Source organism: Calonectris borealis, chromosome 3 (assembly GCF_964195595.1).
Source record: "Calonectris borealis chromosome 3, bCalBor7.hap1.2, whole genome shotgun sequence".
Classification (NCBI taxonomy): Eukaryota; Metazoa; Chordata; class Aves; order Procellariiformes; family Procellariidae; genus Calonectris; species Calonectris borealis.
The window spans coordinates 8,190,076-8,208,465 of record NC_134314.1 but is presented as its reverse complement, the minus strand read 5'-3'; the positions used below and the strand labels follow the sequence as shown (position 1 = coordinate 8,208,465).

At 42.6% G+C, this 18,390-nt stretch overlaps 1 protein-coding gene across 7 annotated transcripts in view; it reads right to left on the bottom strand.

The window, feature by feature from the left end:
• The window catches only part of ITSN2 (intersectin 2), a 100,142-nt gene extending 81,854 nt beyond the window's left edge, over positions 1-18,288 (bottom strand). For 3 of the 7 annotated variants that reach the window (XM_075144945.1, XM_075144942.1, XM_075144944.1), the window contains exon 1: positions 8,238-8,328. The gene's annotated coding sequence lies outside the window, so the exon portion shown is untranslated. Of the gene's footprint in view, positions 1-7,475; positions 7,497-7,664; positions 7,820-8,237; positions 8,359-17,697; positions 17,778-18,202 lie in introns of those variants that run through there. The other 4 variants (XM_075144937.1, XM_075144940.1, XM_075144938.1 and 1 more) reach the window with 4 other exon arrangements.
• Between the last annotated feature and the right edge of the window lie 102 nt (positions 18,289-18,390).

Genomic DNA, 18,390 nt, shown 5'->3' with positions numbered 1-18,390 from the left:
TATACTGACCATGCAAAATGGATGCCACGCAAAATACAAGAATCTCTGTTTCTGTTTAAAAAACATAATTGTGTGATCAGTATTGATGGGTTTACTCCCTTTCTTATATAGCTGCTCAGCTGTGAAAGCACCCATTCAAAATATCAAGACCCAGTTCAACTCCCTCCTCTGTCTCTGGAGATTGAAACCGATTTTTCCTTCCTTCTAGGAGAAGGCTTTCCTGCATTTTATTGCACAGTCGTTTAAGGAAACCCATGCACAGTGTTTGGAATAGTAACGCCAACTCAGGACTTCAACCTCCTACGTGAAATTCTCTCCCATTAAAGCAGAGAGCCCCAGGTCCCTCTCTGTCCATGCCCCGCCAGCTTTGATTCTTCTTTGCAAAGAAGAAATTCTGAAGGAGGGAATGAGAATCCCACTTCAGGAAGCTCACTATTTAAATCCTTGGCCCTTCTCCCAGGAGACACATACATGAACTTCCTCAGGAAAAGATGGGAATTGAACCCAGCTCTGTCACACCCTGCAAGAATACATTCACTAGCCTGATCCCAGACACGGACAGATATCACCACCTCTGCTTGCTTTGCTTACAAAGGAAAAGACAAAAAGAAAAAAAGAAAAAAGCAGAGGGTAGATTATTTACAAGATTTTTTTTTTTTAAAGGCTCTAAGCTTCTACCTTCGAGAAGGAACTCCAGGCTGCATATCATAACCTTTCCAGAGAGCTGAGTGAGATACACTTGCTCCTGAATGGGTGGTAACTTAAAATACACTCGTCTTTTTTGCTTCCCACTTTCTAATTTACATGACTCCCCACTCCATATGCTGTTTTTTCTAGATCCTGTTTTAAGACACACCAATTCTCACATCTAAATATTTGCAAGCATTGTACAAGAGCCCTGAGATGCTGTTCGGTGAGGTCCAAACACCTTGAAACCTGCAGTTCTCTACTTCCACATCATGACTCCTAATTTATGTCAATGTGGACTTAGGCAAAACATAAATCTTTGATGAGTTTTCTCTTCTTTTCATCATTTTCTTACTTCAACCATGACTGGAAACATTCAGAGCATATTACTTAAGAGCTTATTCATTTGAAATCCTGCCATCTTAAGAGGAAATTTTTGAGCCTCCTCCTGTCCTTGCATCAGAAGCACAAGCAAAATCTGCCTCCTAACAAGAGCAAAAAAAACTAACAGAAGAATTCTTATGTTGTCTTCTCCTTATGATACAAGAGCTGCTACTTAACTTGTTGCTCGGCTTTCAGTCCCGGATAACAGCAAAACATACAGAACATCTAATGGACTGCTATAGCAAAGCATAAAACAAAAGATACAGAATATGTGGGCAGTCTTCTAGGCTCAGCAGAGAACAATCTTTCACTATTTGTAAAACCAATGAAGGTAAAACATTCAGTGAGACTTGGATTTACATTTCAGGTATCTGCTTTCAAACTGGGCACATGCACAAAACTATTGCAGGCTTAACTTCTCAAAATTGAATGAGATGACAAGCAGAGAGGAGACAGGCCACAGGAGGCCTTTAAAGCAAAAAAATTTAGTTTATCTTTGATGAAACAAAAACCAGGGAAACCTCATGGGAGAAAAAGCAAAGATCAGCACAAGGCAGTCAAAACAAGAAAAATTAATTAGGTAGCATTATTTCTGATGGGCAACGGATGGGTAAAAATGCATTCCCCAAAGCAAGACAGAAAAGCATGGGTGTAATAGAGGTCCAAGAGGTCCCACCCAGTACGGGAGCCCTGGTAGGAACACTGGTCCCAAGGTGGACCTGGGACCCAGGCAGGATCCAGGGTAAAGCGTGGCCACAGCACCTCTCACCTGCCCCAGCTGAAGCCTCCTGCTTCTGACCCTGCTCTAAGCCATAAGTCCCATCCATGCTATATTACCAAGAACAGTCCTTCAGAGCATGGAGTTGAAATTTGGTCTCTTAACCTTTAACACCGAGCTCTACAGCATACAGTAATAATGTTTTGACCACTACAAATGAATTTCATGAACTTAGGGAATCAATTACCACCTGGGTTAGACACACATCTCAATGTCATGTCAAGTCCCTATGAGCAAAAGTATATCTCAATTAGAAAGACACTTGTCCTACCTTAAGAAACTCATAATATTATGACTACACTAGGAGTGTAGTAGAAAAAGCAAGAGAGTTTTAGATTTTGATTAGTAAAATTCTTGACCTCTGAAAGGTAAGACTAGAAGTACTATTTAAATCAGCTCTGATTTTTGATACATTTATTAGTATAGCCATAATAGGTCATTTTTTTTGCATTCCAATTGTAATATTTTTAGAAACAAAGAAGAGTAACTCCCATTTCCTGTTCTTCCCTTACTTCATGTGTATGCTGTTGAATCACTAACTGCAGATATCACTCATGACTGATGCCACAGCATTTCACAAGCTCTACTTGCACCATCCTTGAAAATTTTCACTAAAAGAGCCAGCTCAGAATTATTATCTGCTACTTCTGAAGCTGAAGCAACAACATCCCGTATCAAAATGTCTCAAGTCAAACTGGCTGCTCTCAGAATCGCAGTTCCAAAGAAGCTGTGACTCATCTGGATCAACCATCTTCAACTATCTGTAACTGCAAAAATGTTTAAAAATAGTTCTCAGGTAATTGTCTTCTATTAGGTAATTCCAGTGTGTTGTGCTGCTACTGTCATCATGTTACATCATTTGCATGTCATGTGGTGTTCTGAAAATAAGAGTTACACAACACTCTGCTCACCTATACATTAATGTTCAATCCATTACTTTAACTCTAGGATCCAAGAAACCAACCTGGCCAGGCTACATTCTTATACTGACGAAGTTTTAAACATTCTGAATTTGAAGAAAAATGAAATTTCATCAGCTCCACTTTTACTTTATGATTTTTGTGTGACCTGATCCTCATCTTTTGAACATTTGGTGCTAATGGCACAACGGTACCAGAAAAACAAGTTCCTACAGTCTCTGTATAATCTTGCAATAGGCAATAAAACAAAGTATGCGTGGATGTAAGAAGAATTGAAGACACCTCATGAAATAAAATAACCTATCTTGTTTTCTAGAGAAAGACTTATCCTTAAATAAATCTGAGAATAATAATAAGAAAAATCCTGATAGACAAGTTACTCAATGAAAGGAGTAACATGCTAGTAACCAAGTAACCAGCATGCTTAAATTCTTAGCTTGGCTTTCTAAGGGTATGAGACACAAGTAGTTAATATGTACTTTGATGAATCCCATCATCCAATATGAACCAAACTTAACAGAAGGGTGTACTTTGCAAAGATCTTAACTGCCTACAAGATTCATGAAAATAGGCAACCTGACAGAGAAGACACTACCAAATTTAGTGCTCCCATTAATGAGAAAGACTGCTGTACGTTTGGGTACTAATATTAGACACCAGAGAATCCACATGGCTGAAAGATGTTCTAAACATACTGACCACGAGAAAAACTTCAACAAAAGCTTACATCTGATTAGATTCAGACAGCCAACGCCGCAGAAAACAAGGCTTCACCAGTGGCACTGCTCACAGTTGGCTTAAAATTTAAGTTTACGTCGGTCCATCACTGGAAGGAAGTTGAACTTACATGAAGAGATAAGCCTCCCAGTTCTATACTGATCTGGATTCAAAAACAGATGTCCAGAGGCAATTCGGGCAATTCATGCAACTAAATATGTTAAAATTTCGGGATCACTTAAAACAGCTGCTTAGCGCTTCCAAAAATCCAACCAGGCACTCTAACAAGAGTGCTTCCCCCCAAAATAGTCTGTTGCATCACCTATCAGCAACCACGGTTCAAAAGGAAATGCAATTTTAAAAGGTGAAGTTAAAGGGCAATAACATGATTTTAAAGCTAAAAAAAATACAGTAACTACCCTATTTCACCTCATACCTAGGGTCAACCTCTGAACCTCAAAGTACACTTTGTGTTAAGTTTTACTGACAAGTGATAGTGCTTGAAATAGGTCAGTCAGTCATAAAAAAAGAGAATTCTCTAATTAGCTCTACATTATCTTTGTTATCTTTATAATGACCAATCATCACTTAAGACGAGAAAGGTAAAAAAAGGTCACTGACTTTCCCACATCATTCAGCCATATGAAATGAACCCTCCAATCTAAAAGCAACACCACAAATTCACAAAGTCAACAACCTACTGCTCTCACAATTTTCACAAAAGGACTATGTTTACGTCAAGCTTCCCCTCAAAACTTAAAAACACAGCAGGATCTGTCATCTAATATACCTTGCCAAGAGATGTGGCATTACACTGAACTGAAAGCAGCTTTCGGAAGTCAAAATAAAGTAACTTGAAAGCAAGGAAGTATAGCAGTTGCATACACATATATGGAACAAATCACAGCACCAGTGCTGCCAGGAACACTGGCTGATGTCATTGCAAGACCAAGCTCTCTGATTTTTGGAAGATTATGGTGACTGGTCAAGGATCCTGATGACTGGAAAAAGGCAAACATCACACCCGTCTTCTGGAAGGACAAGAGGGACAATTCAACAATACAAAAGGCTGCTAAGTCTGACTTCAGTCCCTGGAAAGATTATGGAGCAAATCCTCCTGGGAGCCATCTACAGATGCTTGAAGAACAAAAAGGTGATGGGAAATTGCCAGCATGCATCTGTCCAGGATGAACCACGCCTGACACATCCCATAGCTTTCTGTGTTGAGATGATTGGCTCTGTGGATGAGGGCAGAGCAGCATGTTTTGACTTTGCAAAGGCTTTCAACGAGGTCTCCCACAGTATCCTTAGAGTCAAACTGGTGAAATACAGTTTGAATAGGTTGACAGTAAACCGGGTGAAAACTGTCTTGACCACTAGACTCAAAGGGCTGTGATCAGTAGTCCTAAATCCATCTGGCTGGAACTAATGATGTTCCCCCGGGGTCGATACCATGGCCAGTAGTTTAATGTCTTCACTGACAATATGGGCAACAGGATGGGATGCACTCTGAGCAAGCGTGGATACCAAACTGGAGAGGGCTGCCCAGTGAGTTTGTGGGATCTCCACCCTCGGAGGCAGTCCAAAAACAACCAGACATGGCTCCGAGCAACCTAATCTAAGTTGGCCATGCTTTTAGAGAGGGTTGGACCAGATGATCTCCAGAAGTCCCTTCAAAACAATATTACTCTATGACTACATTTTAGGTAGATAAAAGCAAATGGAAGCAGTTAAAAGCTATTTTAAAAACTGAGATATTGGAGATATTTCCTTTCAAGTGAAAATAGGCCAGAAATTAACATTGAGAATAAAGATGTCCAACTTTTGAACCAGTTTTAAAAAGGCAAAGAGAACAGCTCCAAACTTTAAAAGAAAATCTCATGAAATGCTGTTTTCACAAATTTTACATGCTGATCAAACTCAATCTTTTGAGGTAAGAGCAGAGATTTTACTTGTAAACTGTTAGTTAATGGGTTATCTCTCTGACCGGAGACCTCTGTCTCAATTTGCAACAGGAACTAGTGATCTGGACTACATTGCTCTTCAGAAACTAATCACAAGGTCTTTTCCTGACAGACACCTGTTTTCAAGGGGCGTGAAGCTTTTTGACAATGCCCCAAAACGAAGCACGCACGTCACCTTTCACTTTTCAAATGCTGTCGCATTTTCCCCACCAGCTCCAGATGAGTAGCTCAATGAAGAATTACTATCACCTACAGAAATTAGCTGCTACTTTGCTATGGCATGAAATTAATTCACTTTTCAATATTAAAGACTACAACAGAAATATTTGTAAAAAAAACTACTATAAGAACTGCCGTGGTCCCAACTACTGTAATACCTGAATCTCAATAAATAAAGCCTTCTCAACAGCACAGTCCAAAACCATCCATGCGTCACTTCTGCCTTGACCTATCTCACTCTGTCCACAAGAAGAATGGTGAAAAAAATAAGCAGCCATAGGACGAGAGGAAATGGCCCCAAGTTGCGCCAAGGGAGGTTTAGATTGGACATTAGGAGAAATTTCTTTACTGAAAGAGAGGTCAGGCCTTCGAACAGGCTGCCCAGGGAAGTGGTTGAGTCACCATCCCTGGAAGTATTTAAGACACGTAGGTGAGGCACTTAGGGACGTGGTTTAGTAGGCATGGTGGTGTTGGGTTGACGGTTGGACTCGATGATCTTAGAGGTCTTTTCCAACCTTAATGATTCTATGATTCTAAAGCTCTGATAGCAGAAGACCACCTATGGTAGATAACCCCATGCGGCGATTAGCACAAACAACCCATAGGTACCACATTTTTGTTATTGTTAGTGCTACAGGAACATACTCATTGTTTATATTACAGTCGCAGCTAACAACTCAGTCAGGAACACATCCCATACCCTAAGTCTTGTATAGATGGAGGAGAAAAAAATAAATGCAATTCCCTCAGGATAGTAATTAAGAGGAGAAGCATATTCACTTGATCTAATTTAGGCATCTGAGTTAGGAGGCTAATCTGACCAAAATTCCTGTGTAACAGAAAGCACAGAGCAGCCTAAATCCAAGTCGCAGGGATGCGTGCAATTCTTTTAACATCGTACAGAGCCTAGAGCCTGAACTACGGTTTCTCTAAATATCCAGAGGTACAGAATAAAAAAATACAGACAAACCAAACAGGGAAGGTAGAGTGGAAACAAGGAAACAAAAATTAACAAAGTTTAGTAGAAGAATGAAGCCCAGCTAGCTATTTATCCAATTAGTTCCTCACGCTCATTATTTCTAAACATCACTATTGCATCAGTGGATATAGATGTTTGTTACAGCTATAGTCTTTGAATTTCAACCAAATTTCAGATGAACAATTTAAAATTCTTGAAAGCAAGCTGCATTTTATGTACCACTGATGTTATCCACATCGTGGCAAAGCCGTATGGCTTCACATGCTTTGTATGTTTTCTGTATACATACAAGCGTGGGAGCTGCTGCCACCACCGGCAAGCAGGAACAAAAACAAGTTTAAAAAACATTAGGTTCCCAAAAGAGCGGTGCATATAATAGGGCAGCCGGAATGCAAGGGCAAGCAGCTTTTAATTTCTTATTCCGGTGTTTTAGATGGGGAATTTCCAACTGATGTTTAGGAGAACCACTATGAGCGTAGGTTAAAGATCACAGGTACTATCTAAAGCACCATCTACTTTCAAGTTCTGCTATGTGACAGATGTCAAAGTGTCAACTGCTATGAAAACCATTTAATATATTCAAAACAGTATCTTAATGTTTAGGGAACCGAATCATGTGTCTCGGCTTCATTTTGTTTTCTGAATTACTACATGCCATAGTGTGAAGTCAAGTCCAAGGAAAGCCAATCTATTTACAGACAAAACAGTTTACAAACTTTAAGTTCAGCAACCAGTTCAATTTCTCCAAACTAGGTTTTCATAGTAACTGCAAGAATCACCATCACGACAACAAACCGGGGTCTCTTAACGCGTCCGAATCACCTCGCCTCGCCAGGGCGCTCCCTTGGGTAGACACTGAGCTGCCTGGGCACCGACACCGGTACTTCTTCCCCTTGCAGAGCCGTAATAAAGCAAAGCAGCAGCAGCAGCGCTAGCAGCAGGAGCTTCCGTCGCTACCGGCAGCTCTGCCCGGATTGCCGCCTCCCCCCGCCCCGCGGACAGGCAGCGGAGCTCACCGGCCAAACTTCACGGCCCGGCGATGGAGCCGGCTCCCGGGAAGAGCAGTTCCCATAGAAACGCTGGAGCGGCTCCCGCCGGGGACGGGACGGCGGCGGGGAGCGCGGGGGAGCCGCTGCCCGGCCCGGCTCCCTGACAGCGCCCGGCCCCGCCGCCGGCGGGGGACCCACGGCCCCGCCGGGGAGTCGGACAAGTCAGCTGCTGTCCGGCAAGGCGAAAAGCACGCAAAACGCTATTTTTTACGAGGAAAAAAAAACGAAACCCAAAACAAAACCCCACCACCCTCAAAGAGGGAAAAAATATAAATAAAATATAAATAAAACCCGCTTCCCCGCACGGCAGCGCCGAGGTCAGCCGTGCCCCGCCGCCCCGGGCCCGCAGCGAGGCCCCACGGGGCGGCCGGGCTGACAGCTCCGCGCCGCCGGAGCTCGCTCCCCCCCTCCCCGCACCTCCCTTCCTCCGGCCGCCCCCCGCGCCCAGGGGACGAGGCCACCCCGCGGGTCCAGGCCGGTCGGGACGTGGCCCCGCTCCTCTGGGCGCGGAGGAGCCGCAGGCCGCCCCGCCGCTTGTACCTGTTGCGCTGCCCGTGAGCGCCTGCTCCGCACGGGCTGCCTCCTCCTCCGCCTCCCGCCGCGGCGGCGTCAGCCCCACAACATGGCGGCGGGGGCGGGGGCCGCCCGGGAAGGAAGAGGCGGGGGGGGGCCGGGGCCGGCGGGCACGGGACGAGGGCGCCGCTGAGTGCCGGCTCCGCGCCCGGCTGTCGCGGGTGAGGGCGTGGGGTTGGCGGCGTTCCCTTGGAGGAGCTCGACCGCCTCCCGAGAGGCGGGCAGGCAGCCCCGGCCGGGGGGGTATCAGTACTTGGGGTGCAAGGCTGGAGCCTAAATGAAGGGTCGCCTTGCCCTGTGGTGCCGCCGCCCGGGTCTGGCCCAAATAGCCCTGCTGGGATCCCGAGACGGGAAAGACAGACGTGCTACCCTCGCCCGGCCTGACCTCTGCGGCACAGGGGCGGGCATCCCACGCAGCGAGCGGTGCTGCAGGCGCCGGTCGGCGTCGTTTGCTCTGCGGGATGATTTCTGCAAATAAGCTACCCTGTAAAGACCTTCACTGACAGAAAATTTACCACACCCTTACTGAAATTTTTCTCACTATCGATTCCAGCCGCTGCCTCGTCATCTGCCCCATAAATTACTTTTTCTTTAGTTTTCTAGCTGTATATCTATATTTAGACAAAAAGGGTAATAAACGTTAAAATAATCTCAGTCCTATCTCGACTGTTAGTTTCTTACGGGAGCTGGAAAGCGAACGCCTCCGGTTTGATCATTCTGCGCAGGCAGGACTCCCAGATTAAGCTAGTTTTCTAGGCTGTGCACCCCTGGGCGAGGGGCGACAGCACCCTTGGGAGTGCCTGGTGATGCTCCTCAATGGGAATCGTGTCCCGCTGGGGCACTGGCGCTGTGGAGGAGGAGGCTGGCACGAGGAACTAAATTCAGCTAGCGCCTGGCACTGCTCAGCATACTGAAATATGTAGGGTTTCGGGGATTTATCTTTTCAAAAATTAAAGAAACCTATAGAAAGAAAACGCATGAAAAATGCCATCATTTTTAAACCTTAAACGTTTTCCTTCTTCAGCAAATGGATCTTGCTATGTACAGAAGATTACAGCGCCTTTCTGCTATGTTTTTGCTGCGTAGATAATTATGTATCACCTTCGTACAGAGCAGATTTTCCCAGTGACTCATTCTTCTGGGTTCTTAATGAGCCTTTCCGGTTTGTTACACCTTTTATCATTCATCATGATTCCAGAGTAGTCATGTTATCGTGCCATGTAATGGTCATAGCCACATACTAGCACATGCTCCTCTTCAGTATTTCTGCTCAGACATCTAATGTTTGCATTTGCTGTTACAGCTGCCACATTGCATTGGCAGCTTGCATTCATGTATTTATCCCTTGTGATCTCCTCAGCCCTCACCTGATTCAATGCTTTTGAAGACAACACAGTATTCTCCTTCCTTACTTCCAGCCCAAAAGCACGCTTTGTATTTTTGTTCCTATGCACAGCCAGCAACCTCATCTCTGATGCATAGATATTTGCCATGTAGGAGGATTAAAACATATGTTGTTCAAAGGGCACTTGCTGACTTTGTGATTTAAATCACTTGGTGGCCACCAACCCTTGTGGCCTTCGGCCTTCGACCATTTTGAAGTGACCTGCAGATTTCATGAGCAGTGCTTCATTTAGTTCCAAATAATTGACTGAGCTAATAGAGTAGCCCTGGGTCAAGAACAACCTCCTCTGGAGCCCAGTTAAAAAGTTTCTCATCTGACATTTTTCATTTGAATTACTTTTTAATGTCTCTTAAAACGCAGCCTTTAATCCGTTTAGTACACATTATAGTGTTATAGCATAGTTCTAAATGTGACTTTGTTGTGTACGCAACACCTACAACCTGCTTTGGATTGAAGAGAAGTGGCTTGTGTCGGACATAACAGTCTACAGGTTCATAAAGGCTATTGTAGGGAGGATTAAGATAACAGTAAACCAGATAAACGTGTTTCTTCTTATAAGAAGAAAAAGATCAGGTTAGTGATTACAGTAAAATACTGGGAAGGGCAGTAGAAAAAATCTGTCAACAAAAGTCTCTAAGAACAGGTTAGACAGATATCTTTGAGGAGTGCGGTAAAAACAGCTGATCCTGCCTTGAACATTGAACTAAGTGTCTTCTCAAGGAACTCCACAGCTCTTTTCTTCTATAATAAATGTTACCGCCAGGTCCCGCCAAGCAAACGGACTTGGGCCATGTAGTGTGTGACATTTGTCCTGCTGGACAAAAGGCTGTGCAGAAATAAGGGGGGAGAGTTGGGAAGCTGAGCTGGGGGCCGGGTATGTGGCAGGGCATGCATTTTGTGCACATCATCAAAAGGAAGACGAATCATACGGGGGGGTGAGTTTTAAGGTATATTTAGTTGATTTTAATTTTATCTACAGTTCTGCAACTACTTAAGCCTATGGCTAGGCTAGAATATGACCTTTAGTGACTCTCATTACCTGCTTTGCTGCCTCCGTTGCCTCTGTTGCAAACTCCGACAGAAACAAGGCAGATACCTGGAAGCTGTAACATCTTAGCTTTGAATACCACCTTAGAACACTACGTGCAAATTTTGTACCCTAACAAAGTTTACCACTATTAATTACATATTTTGATATTTTGTGTTCTTACTGTTAAACATTCCTCCCTCCCCACGCTAGATAATACATATGCTAAGTAAAGGCAATAGTGGCTTTTTTTTAATATGCAGATTTGCCGATCTGTGCATGTGAAAGAAGATCCATATGCCTTCTTCACTACTGGGAATGAGAGTCCTTATATGATATTGAAAAAAATTCCAAATTGCTTCTCTACTCCTGTCTGAAAACATACTGCTATCTGAAGATAAGTTATTAAACTTATTAAACAAAGAATGACAATCAAACATGGTGCTTTGCCATTGCCTTTGAGGTGACAAAGTGCACAGAGCAGGAAGTGTATAAAGGACAGTGGGATACTTGATTCTTGTAAATATGACAGGTGGGGAAGGACCCATCTGTGTTATTAATGTTATGTGAGAGCCCTATAGAAAAGCAGCAATGTAGCTCATTTTGAGATAACTACAGATGTTGCCTAATACCTCCTCTGATACAAAACTGAAGCCAGGAAAACCTGCAACTGTGAGCTTTGTTGCCTGGGAAGGGAGAAGTCAGAGAAAATGCAGCATTCAGCTGACTGCCTAGAGAGAAAACCTGGTGTAAGTAATTAGCATATCAAAGCTTTATGTATTCTTATTCTAGACAAGCTGAATGCTGTTTCATCTGCATACCACAAACAACCAGAGCTAATCAGAGGTATTAGAACAATAAATATCTGTAAGATTAATTAATTAGCAGGAAGAGGAGCAGGACTCACAGGCTGCTCTGAAGACACATTTGAATGCAGCAGCCCCTCAGTCATTCTTCTTGTAATTGGAGCATGTAGACATCCAAAGTTTAGTGGGAGCTATAAAAAATGTATCCTTAAAGTGAAGCTGAACTAACTCTTACCCAACCTGAGAAGACTCTTAGATGTTTTTTTAGTGATGTCTGAGGCACAAACTAGTATTACATCTACTTTGTCTAATTTTTTTGGTTTGTTTTAATTAGTAACTGCATTACCATTTCTTTACAATGAAGAATTTTGTCCTCTGGATTGCTAGAATGAAAATTGTTTCCATTCAGATTTTGACTACTGCTTAAAGTATGTTCAAAGGAAAAACACTCTACTTTTATGAAGGTGGAGTTTTTAAAGGCACTGATGCAGATGCTGCCTTTGGGCATCTCAGGGTTTGCGGAGAGTGCTTTTTGCAAGCTCCAACATGCGGCAACATGCAGTTTTGGGGGCTGATGTCAAGTACTAGGTGAAATAAAAGTCACTTCTGGTGGTAGTTAGTACCCTTCTAGCAAGGAGTAGACAGTGGCAAAGCAACTTAAAACTGCAAGTATGAATTTGTTTGTCTCAGAAAGCCATTAAGGTAAGGGAAATTACTTAATAATAAATAATGAGTAATAGAAAAGAAAGCTGAAAGGAGAAGAAATGGATGGTATGATAGCATAGAGACTTGTTCCAGACACAGGGGCAGGGTTGCAGCACAGCAGCTACCCAGAAGAAACCAATTAAGATGAAATGTGTGAGAGAAGCAGAACAGAAGTAGAATTTACTGTAAGCAATGTCTCATCCTCTAGTATTACTATGTTATCATTTACTATCCTGCAAGTCCTTGTTATATCTGAGCCAAACCCAACATACAACAGCAAAAGCTAACGAGATATAATGAAGATGGAGAAACTAGAAATATTAAAAGCAACTCAATTTTCACGTTAAGGCTTTACTTTTTAATCATTATCTGTACTCTGTCTTCAATTTCCTGTTACAGGCAATTTTGCTATCTTTAGAGTAATAAGGAAAGATCTCCACTAATAGCAAATGAGATCGTCAATAAAGTTCCTTAGCCTGAACTGAGCAGCACAAGGTAATATGAATTCTTTCCGCTCTCAGTTTACTCCATAATATTGCTTATTTTCTCTGCTGTGCTGCAGGAAACACACCAGAAGTGATGCTTTATTCTCCCTGTCCAAGCTCTCTGACCAGGCAGTGTCTAAGCTTGTTGACAGACATGTTTCTGCAAGTGTCTGTTTAAAACATATAAAGTTAAGCAAGAATATAAATGAACACCAAAAATCAGTTACTGCCAAGAATAAGCTGTGTTATGTGGACAGTTACTGATCAGGGACCAAGGAATGTAAAGCACAATTATTTCTGAGTGATCAAAAAGCAGAAATTGCCACACAGCGATCTGCACAGGTTCCTTGTGCAGTGCCCTGTTTAATTTTGCTTGCTAATGAGAGGCATTTCCTCATCTGGAGAGTCCAGCTTGTCCCAGCTATAAAGAACTACTTAAAGACAGCCACACCTACCTGATGAGTGACAGCTCTGACCCCTTTACTAGATTCAACTCTATTATTCATGCTAAATTTGCTTTCACACCTCCTCTTTTTCCCCTCAGCTAATACGGAAGCAATGAGCCCTCACTTAATGCTGCTGCCAGGTTTCATTTTTACATCAGTATACAACTGTTTTCTTCCTTTTGAGCAAATGCTAGATGCTATCTTTAGTCTAGGTCTTTATTTAAACCTGGCGGCACATAACAGTGCGATAAACAAAAGGACCAGTTAATATTTACTTTCCACACCTAACACAACAGGGGTGGTGCAATCCTGGTGTTGATTCTGAATAATAATTTATCAAAAAGGTATAGAAGGCACAAAGCACACACTACATCAAAAAGAGTACTTCTAGAGATGCTGGTTTGGATTCTGAACCAGAAACCCAGCAGGTCTTAAAACAACAAATGGAACACACTACTGTATTCATTTGCAGGATTTTCTGCTACTTAATAGCTGTATAAAATAAAATATTCATGTCCCAACTTTGTTCCCTGCCAAGCACTGATACTATTTTGGAGCGGCTGGAGAGCTGGACTGTATTTGTTCAAAGAGTGGCAAAGACTCCTTTGGCCAGCCACGGTGAAATTATTCTGAGATTTATAGATCATCTATGTAACCATAGAGAAAGTAGATTTCCAGACAGGCCAGAATGTGTTGTGAAGGAAGGCAGCGCTGACTCATGCAGACTGAATTATGGCAAATAAAGTTTTGCCAACTGCTGAGCAAACACAGAGTTTTACTTGCAAAACCTAGCTGCAGCGCAGGCATTCAGAAACATTCAAGTACACATGAATTTCACAAGTTTCAAGGGCTGGCAATAATATATTAGTGGCATTAAGCAAGGTTATTTGTTGCAATTTGCAATCCTTATGCTGTAATTAGTAAATAATACCTTGGTGAGCCAGAGCTGCAAGTTCATTTCAGATACATCACTCATATTTTAATGCAAGCCAAGAAGCCAGTCCAATCCCAATAGACTGGTATTCCTACTGCATTTGCTATAAATGCATTTTTTCCCAAAGCTTTCAGTTTTAGGTGCTAGAAACATGTCATTGGGTACATATTGTTAGGTTATGTGATAAAAGCTCATGTGCGTGCCCACAGGGGGACAATGGTGGGGAAGACCAAATAATACCCAGCCCAGCTACTCATCACAGGGACCATCAAAGACCCATCTCCACAAGCCCAGAGGGGCACAATGGCAGGTGACAACCCAAGTTATAGATGCCCGAGGAGCAGACACCTTGTCCACCTTTCCCAGGGCTGTCCCAGCAGAGCCATCAGCCCCAGGGTCCAGGCGTGAAACTCATCAAGGTGAGTCTTGGGAGCAGCTCTTCAGGACTATGGGAGTTACTGCCTTGGGGGTGTGCTGCACATTATGGGATGCAGGGGATGAGCATTTTAGGATTGCACAGGACTTACTATGGAATGTTTAGGGGAGGAACCAAAGGTGGGGCAAGAGAGGGCTTTAGGTGATTTGGGGAGGAACAAGTGTGGGAAATAGAGGGGCCTTGGAGGATCGTTCAGGTGCCAGTAACTGGGGAGACTGGAATCCAGGAACCAGTACTACTCTTAAATAGCGTACCTCATGGTGTACCTCTTACCAAATTTTGTGAGGTTCTCTGGAATTACATGTTGCTTTTAAGGGTTGAAAGATGTAAGAATCAACTTTGAAATAAATCTTCTCAGATCTTTCAGAACGTTCTGTGGGTTGCTGTGAAAAGGAAAGTTTTCCAGATTTCTGGAAAGATGCAGGCGTGCTATAGAGGAAATAAGTACTATGATAAAGATAGGCAAAACAGTGTAAGACAGTAAGGTAAACGTGTGATTAATAACATAATAAAATCAGGGATTCATTGACAGGGCAAACAGATCACTCCGGTTTTAAGACGGAGTTATGGAAGTCTACGCAAAAGCTCTGTGTTGATGAGACAGGGAATTTTCCCCTGACTGTGACTCTTGCTTGCCAGACGTAACGCTGACAGTTTGAGGCGCTGCTGCCCCCCTCTGTTTGCCTGACATTCTGCTGGACTTTTCCATGAGAGGCAACAGAAGCAAAGACAAACTCTTCCCCCAGCTGCTGCAAATAACATCGTGCAGTGCCTCCAGTCAGTGGCTTAAAGTTGTTGTATTCAGAGGGTTGGATCTAGTTTTGCAGTCTTTTGCCAAAACTGAGTTGGCCTTTTAGATTCAGGGGTTTTCTGCACTAGAAAGTTGTTTTTGAAGAGTGGTGTCGTGGTTTGATCCTAGCCAGCAACTAAACACCACACAGCTGCTCGCTCACTCCCCCCACCTCTGGTGGGATGGGTGAGAGAATCGGGAGAGTAAAAGTAAGAAAACTCATGGGTTAAGATAAGAACAGTTTAATAATTGAAATAAAGTAAAACAGTAGTAGTAGTAATAATAATAATAGAATATACAAAGTGATGCACAATGCAATTGCTCACCACCTGCCGACCAATGCCCATCCCATCCCCGAGCAGCAATCGCTGCCCCCTGGCCAACTCCACCCAGCTCATACACTGAGCATGACGTCATATGGTATGGAATACCCCATTGGCCACTTTGGGTCAGCTGTCCTGGCTATGCTCCCTCCCAGCTTCTTGTGCACCTGGCAGAGCATGGGAAGCTGAAAAGTCCTTGACTATGTAAACACTACTTAGCAACAACTGAAACATCAGTGTGTTATCAACGTTACTCTCATACTAAATCCAAAACACAGCACTATACCAGCTGCTAGGAAGAAAATCAGCTCTATCCCAGCCGAAACCAGGACAAGTGGTAAGTCTTTCAGAGCAAGTCACTTTGTAACCTACATTGACATTAAAGTTTAACAAAGTTCAAGCCAGACCTGAAATCAATGGAGTGTGAAAAGAGACCATACCATCAGCCACTAATGCTTCACTTGAATTTTCATGCAAGATTTGTCTTGCTTTCATGCTGCTTCTTGCTTTGGTAAGGGAAACCTATAACGATTTGCTGATCTACTTCACTGATCTCCTCAGAGCCTTTCTTAAAATTCATTTGCCTGAAGAATGTCATAATGGTTAGACTGCAGAGTGACTAAAACAGCATCAGTTGTCTAATAACTAATGATTCTAATATTTCTGACCAATAATCCTCACCTGTCTATCTGTCATCTTTAACCTTCAACTCTAAATAGTTTAAGGCAAAATTATCTTTTTGTCCTATGTCAGCAGTGTCAGGAAAAGGGCTTTTACTCCCTAATAAAATAAATTCATTGGCACTGGCAGTCCTTCCAAAGAGATACTATGTTGCATTGCTGCAGTTGAATTTGCTTTCCTCCTCTGCACTGGGATCATCTTGATTGGATGCCACTACCTAGAATAGTATCTTGGCACTCAGCGAGCATTAACTGGAATGACAACTGCAAACATGGTAGTTTGAACTTGCTAGAAATACCAAGTGTACAATAGTTGTGTCCCATGTTTCTGCCATGCTGAAGTCCTGGACCATTTTGTCTTATACAGAGCCAGCTCAGTCCTGTCTAAGTAGCACTCACTAGACTGAGAGGATTTAAAATCATATGAAAAAGAAGAAACTCTTTGATACAGAGTCACAGCAAAGGAAAGAAGCTTTGTCACTGTTATAAGGACATCAGAATAACATCTTGTGAGTTCCTGGTAAAACTCACAAGATCTTTGTTTAGCATCATGAAGTCTTCATCGGTCCTGGAGTGATAAACAAGAAACAAGTAACTTCATTGGCATTATTCCAGGTCAATCTACATCAGCAAACTCTGCATTGTCCAGGTTACAATGCAGAAACTCTATATGCATCCCCAGGCTATCCTTGACTTCATCCCTCAGTCAGAGAAACCATACAGGGAAAGCACATATCAATTCTGCAGCTATAAGACAGCTTTGAATCACAGCTTGAAATAAGGCAATTTTAGGCACAAATCCATAGAAAAGTTTAGTTCTGGTGCTTGCAGAACTACTTTATTTTTTCACCAGACCCCCCAACCTTTTTCAGGGCAGAAGATGAATAATGCTTGCAAGATGAATGGTGCTTATTGAATTGTTACTTTAAAGTTTTTATAATCCTCATTATTCATTGTATAGCCTTGGGCTTTATTTAATAGATACCATTAAGAACCAGTGCTGAGCAGAAATATATTTTAGTTATTTTTCTCTTGGGTTTTTATGTTGTTCTTACTGTAATGGGTGCTTCACAAGTGCAGCTTTTTCTTCACAAGATTCCTGAGGCAAGTTAATATTAGTATCTTCATCTTACAGATGAAGGACAGAAAGGAGGAGCAATTTAAGCAAGAACATTTCAAACATCTGCTATTTTTAGGTATTTCTCTTGAGACACAAAGGCCTTACTTGAAGGACTTGCTCTGTCTAGCTGTCACAGTTTCATTTGAAACTGAATGTGCTTTCTTTCCACATAGCTCAAGTCAGCACCGCAGAAATGAAAAGCTGGTACAGGCTACAGCACAACGCTTCACCATGCAAAGCAATTTAAGTCATCGCTTGCCACAATCCCACCTTCCTTCTGTTCCCAGCCATATGTTCCCCTCCCCTCGCACCAGTGCTGGCACCTGCCTGACTCCTTCAGTGAGCTAAACCTAATGAAAGGAATAAAAACGCATGATTAGGTTTTAACAACAAGTTACGGAATAAGCTTCATATTTATAATAGTGTATTATTATAAAGCATATTTATTTATTATTAGTTTGTATTATTAATAATTCTGAAACAGCGATTTATGAATAATTATTCATTAGTAATTATATATGCCTATATTATTTACATAATGTATAATTATAGTTTATTTATGAATAGTTATTTTTAATTATTGTTATTATTAAATGTCATTATTTATACTTTATTTTAAACTACTTGTACATTATATATACAATAACAAAACCGGGTAAGTTTTTCATGACCTAGGAGCAAGCAGGGGAAGCACCCACCGTGGCAGCCCCTGCCACAAACAGGCCCACGGCCCTTCAAACAAATCTCATTTTTACATCAATGATCAATTAATTACCAGCAAAATGCCTTCCGCTCTCTACCGACGCGGTACTTTCCGCGTTCCCCTCAGCCCACACCACAGGCCCCTGCCGCCGCCGACGCCGCGCGGCACCTCCCTCCCTCACGGCGCCTGCTCCCGCACGCCTGCCGGCTCCTCGACGGTTACACACGGGACACGCCCCCTCACCCTCATTGGACAGCTGT